Source organism: Belonocnema kinseyi, chromosome 10, assembly GCF_010883055.1.
Source record: "Belonocnema kinseyi isolate 2016_QV_RU_SX_M_011 chromosome 10, B_treatae_v1, whole genome shotgun sequence".
Taxonomy (NCBI): Eukaryota; Metazoa; Arthropoda; class Insecta; order Hymenoptera; family Cynipidae; genus Belonocnema; species Belonocnema kinseyi.
In genome coordinates, this window is record NC_046666.1 from 193,400 (window position 1) to 199,061 (window position 5,662).

Genomic DNA, 5,662 nt, shown 5'->3' on the forward strand with positions numbered 1-5,662 from the left:
TAATTACAAAAAGAAAAGTATAAGACATGTAAACAATAAGATCGACAGTATCCTATATTTGAATAGAGGCAGTTGGATGCTTGCTTTAAATAATTTTTCAAAATACCTATATATACAAAAGAAATAAAATGCAATATAGTGTTTACTGTATTATCAAACATTAAAATAAATTTATTTACATGTTTAAAAGAAAAATATTAAAGTATAAAGTGAATAAGCTGTTAGAGGGCATAATAACTGTGATAATTAATACACTAGTTTATACTCCAATATACATGCGATTTGAAAATAAAAACTTTTTCGCTTATGACCAACTCGAGAGAAATGCCATTAAGTTGTAAAATAGTATACGCAACTCTCAGCCGTAATTCACTGAAAGTAATTTTTCAGTTGTGCAAGTTGATTTATTTGCGTGTAGGCTATATAACGCTTTTCACGTGCCCATAAAAAGTGTTTTATTGGTCATCGTTTCGTATATTGTGTTCAATAAAGTGTTTAGCCTGGTCTGTAGTTATGCACATATACGCATGATAGACAAGACTTAAAACAAAATCATTTGATTCATTGAAAACATGCTGTTGTTGAAAATATTGACAAGTATACTGAAAGTTTCTTAATTTTGATAAAATGAACTATTTTTAAAAATTATTTGTGAGAAATATTAAAAAAAAATTATTTATTATTCTTTAACATAGAACTTAGATTAGAAATTAGTTGGGAATCCAGAACCTGAAATAATTTTCGTTGCAATAAAAATTGAAAGCATATAAAAACCATAGAGTTCTTTTTATTTTGAGGATTATTTTTAGATCGTCCTATTTTAAAGACAATATGCATATATACTATTCGAATTTTCTAAGTTCAGATTGAGAAATGATACGCGCTAGTGAACTAAAATGATGCACACTGTATCTAGGGAGAGGGGAGGGGTTGGAAAAAAATTATTGTGAATTTCAAAATGCCACAGATCCTAACAGTCTGTGAATGCTAACAATAGTATTTTATCCTAAACAAATTCATAATTCCACTAATAGTAGTAAAACCTACCAAAAATCTCTTACGTTGTCGTTATTCTTGTTTTCAAACGTCCCTCAAAATGCCTGTAAACTAATATCAAAAGTTTGCGTCCTGCGCGGGCACAATCGCATAGCACGCTGCACGGACGGCTTACAAATTTGAGCACGCCTGTACGACGGTCGGGCACCTGTTGGATCTCGCGCTTCGTGCTCGATAATACATTTTTGTATAAGCCTTTTAAAATTGAACGTCACATTACCGACATCTGGAATTAAGTGATTGTGAATTCTCCTTTTTTTAAGCTTCTCTGGCTTTAACGTACACATTCTCATCATGTGTCCTGTAAGAAAAAAAAGTTAAAAGCAAATTTTTAGATCTAATTTTTAAAAAATCGTTTTTAACCGTATTATTCACAATTAAAACGAAAATAATTTATTTAATCAAAAAATTATCAATGTATATTTTTAAATCTTTTTAAGACCGATAATTCTGCTTGTCAACATTTTCTCCATATCTCTCGTTATTTCGCTTGAAAATTTGAATTTTCGATTTTAAAAAAAATTCAAAATGTTATACAATATTGTTATATAATAGTTCAGGCTATTCAAAAAGCAACGGTTTTTTTTCTTTACTTCTTTTCATATCGTGCGTTGTTCGGTCTGAAACTTTTATTTTTTTTCAACGTACATCGAATTGAAAATTTGTTTAAAAAGTGCTCTCGAAAATTTTGAAAATTCTCTAATCTTTTGAATGCTTATCTAAAATGGCACAGAGCCACACACTCACGAAAACCTGTTTTCCACTTTCCGGGTTCAGAAGGTCTCAAAATGTGGACATTCAACAAAAAATCTGATAAAATCGCAGATTAATACTGGGCAGGTACTGGTCAGGCTCCAAGTGATAACGAAGGTATCCCAGGTAGAAATACACCACCGGCCCAGTACTGGCCTAGTACTGCCTGTCGGAGTTCCAGTACTGGCTGGTTGTACTGGGCCAGTACTATTCCAGTACTTGCTTTTAATGATTGGCAGTACTAGTCTGTCAGAACTGGGGCAGTACTGGCGAACCGCTGGCGTACGAAAATGCCGGAGTTAATTTTAAAAATGATAAAAAATTATTTAATTGTTTTAAAGACCATCCATTCATCTTCATATGACTGCATATCGTCTAAATATTATTTATAATTACAAAAATATAGTTTTGAAACTATTTGTTTAATTTTAACACCCACTATTTCTATAATCTAAAGATATAACAAAAAAGGTATTCAAAAAATAAATAATAATAATTGAAAGCGAGTATTTTGTCAATACATGTTAATGGCACTGCTTAGAATGAATACATATATTACACTGTTGCACATTGAATTATATATAATATTTCTAACTCTACGGGGCTTCGAATCTACATCTATATACCTAAATCTATCGCCTAGTAATCGGTAGTGCTAACCACTGCGCTAATCCGACAAGTTGAAACTCTATGAAAAAGCCATTCTCATAAACGCGGGAATTTTCAGAATAAATTACTTTTAGCATGCACAACAACATTTTAGGCCCTGTGACATTTAAAAAATTTTTAAATATTTTTTTCGGACTACCCCAATCCGCAGTCATAAAATAACTTCAAAGTTCATGAAATTCATGTTTAGAGGAACCAAAAAACCATAATTGCATTTGATTCTCACTACAATGCTGTTTTAAGCCCAGACAGTAGAATTAAAATATAATTCGTCGTACATCGAATTGAAGAGGAATGATTTTTTAGTGTGCCATTTCAATACCAAAAATCAGCTTTATAATAACACTTTTTTACAGGGATAATCTGGTTTAAAGCGATAATAATCCGGATGAAAACTTCAACTCCGGAAAAGAGTCCGGATCAGTCTGACATCAATCCTCAACTTAATCCGTTCCCCGTGTATTGCTGTTTTTAACAGTGTTAACTGTACAGGCGGATCAAATTGATCTAGTTTCTCAAAGAAGTAGTAAATATGCATAAACAATTCTGGAAAAATTCATGGATCACTTTCGAACTTTCTACTTTATGATAAAATTATGGAATTTGATATTCGTAAATCAGCATAATAAATAATTAACAATAAATAAAAAAACTTGTGATGGTTTCAGTTGTGTCTTGAGTCAAATCCTCCCTTCGGAAATTGGGATAAAATCAGTGATTCGTGAAATTAAAATGCAAATGTAAAATCTTCCGGATAAATCTGAAATATTTGGGTAGTATTCGTCTGGTCTTTGTAATTTGAATAAGCATTTTTTCAATCTTTAATTTCAAGTGCGTAAACATCATGTATCTTACTATATTTAATGAACTCTAGTTTCTAGGCACAGCGCGTCCCCGCGCACTTTTTTGTTATTGGAAATAGTTCAACAAGTGAGAACTTACACTGCCGTATTCGCAGCCTTTCACCGATTTCTACTTCTGGGGAATGGAGTTATTATACTTAGATCATTCTTATACAACGTATTTCTCCACAAGAAATATAGTGCGATATAGTGCTGCATTTTCGCTGTGTACAACAAGAAGCAGTCGCAACTGGATGAGAACGATCTTGTTTTGCAGTGCTGGAAATTTCCACAGGAAAAAGTTTAAGAGCGAAATTGGATGCATATATTAAAGAAGTTAAAACTACTTTTACCGTAGCAGAACTTCAAACTCTCAGGGTCGTGATTTAAATCGCGAATGTAAAATGTAGAAATCCATTTAAGACTAAATTTGGCATTATTAAAACATATATATCCCGAGTTAAAGTTTCGTCGTCACTTTCAACTTCTTTCACTTTCATCAATGAAGGTGAATGAAGATGAAATGAAGTTAAAGTTTCAATGTCAGCTAATGTATTTTCGCCTTCATTTTGACTGCAAAAGTTGTAGTTATTACCGTTTTTACAAGTTTTGCAGCCGAAATGAAGGTGAAACGATATTGTGATCTCATCTTCATTTCAGCGTTTTTCACAATCATTAAGGAATACACGGAGAAAACTTTTGCTGCAATATTTGCTGAAAATCAGACTAGATTTTTTTTTATTTATCAATGGAAGGACATAGAGGAACTTTTGTAAAGTTTACTACTTCGAGTAGTAACTAGCAAAATAGCAAGTAATGTATTATAACCGCTTACTAATTTCGGTAAAAGAAAATTCTAATATTTGCAAAGGCAAAGGACTATAGTGACGTCGAGAGAGACCGGCGCACTAATTTAGTAAGCGACTAAGTAAAAATTGGTGCAGTCAGATTAGCAGTCGAAAAAAAAACGCAACCTGCGCCGCGTCGCGGTTAGAACACAAGTATCATTTACACAAGCATACAACACATAAATGGAGACTTATTATGGGATTTTGAACTGTTTCTAACTTTTATGTTTATTTAAATTAAATTGTACAGTATACATGATAATAGTTTATACCATATTATATACATTCCGCAATATTATATCACAAGCTGAAACAGAAAAATGTGTTTAAAATATAAAGCTGGTGGGAATCGAACACGGGTCTCCGGCGCGGCAGCACAGGGATAATCCATCCTGCTAAACTAGACAATGAAATACAGAAATTTATCGCCCTTATTCAGTAAATCGAAGTTTCATCGTCAGTTTCAATTTCTTTAAGCATAAGCGTTATTCAATGCAAGGTAAAAATATTGAAAACCGTAGTTTCGACTTCTTTCACTTTCAAGGCTCTGATCTTACTGATTTAACCTTTATTTTAACTTCAAACTATGTTATTCCATTCCACCTTCTGTTCCAACCTTATGATTGTTTTCAGGAGAGATACTCAATTGCAATAAATTTAATTTTTAACGCACCCTTCACCCAACCGAGAAAAGGGCTAAAGTGAAGTAGATAAATTAGAAAACTCAATATACTTTTTTAAACGCAGACTTCTCATTTTGACTTCAGGTACGTAAACAGTCAATGAAGTAATTCGTTTCACAAATCATTCTCTGAAACCATTTGAAATTTTTTGGTTTTTGTCTGTCTGCTTTTACCTGTTTTTTTATTCTCTTTAAATATATTTATGTTTTTATTGTTTAAATTTTCAAATACTATACTGGCTCAACCAATACTGCAAACTTGGCGAGGTGCTGACCTGTAGTACTGGGCCAGCACTGAAGTTCACCGATATTGCACCAGTGGTGACGGTTAGTACTGGGCCAGTTGTAAACCAGTATGATGCCTAACGTTGGTGGAACTCTTGTGTCAGTATTTTAGCAGTATTATGTATCAGTACTGCGCAAGTAGTCGACCCAGTATCACGCCAACCGTTGGCGGAACTCCTTCGCCGGTATTGCACCAGTGGCGATGGTCAGTACTGGGCCAGTTGTAAACCAGTATGATGCCAACCGTTCGTTGAACTCTTGTTTCAGTATTTTACAAGTAATATGTATCAGCACTACAAAAGTAGTATATCAGTATCACGTCAAACGTTGGCTGAACACCTGTGCCGAAATTATACCAGTAATAAAGGTCAGTACGGGGCCAGTTACGAACCAGTATAATGCCAACCATTGGTTGAACTGTTGTGTCTGCATGTTACCAGTAATATGTATCAGTACTGCGCCAGTAGATTACCAGTATCAGGCCAACCGCTGGCGGAACTTCTGTGTCGATATTTCACCAAAGGTGA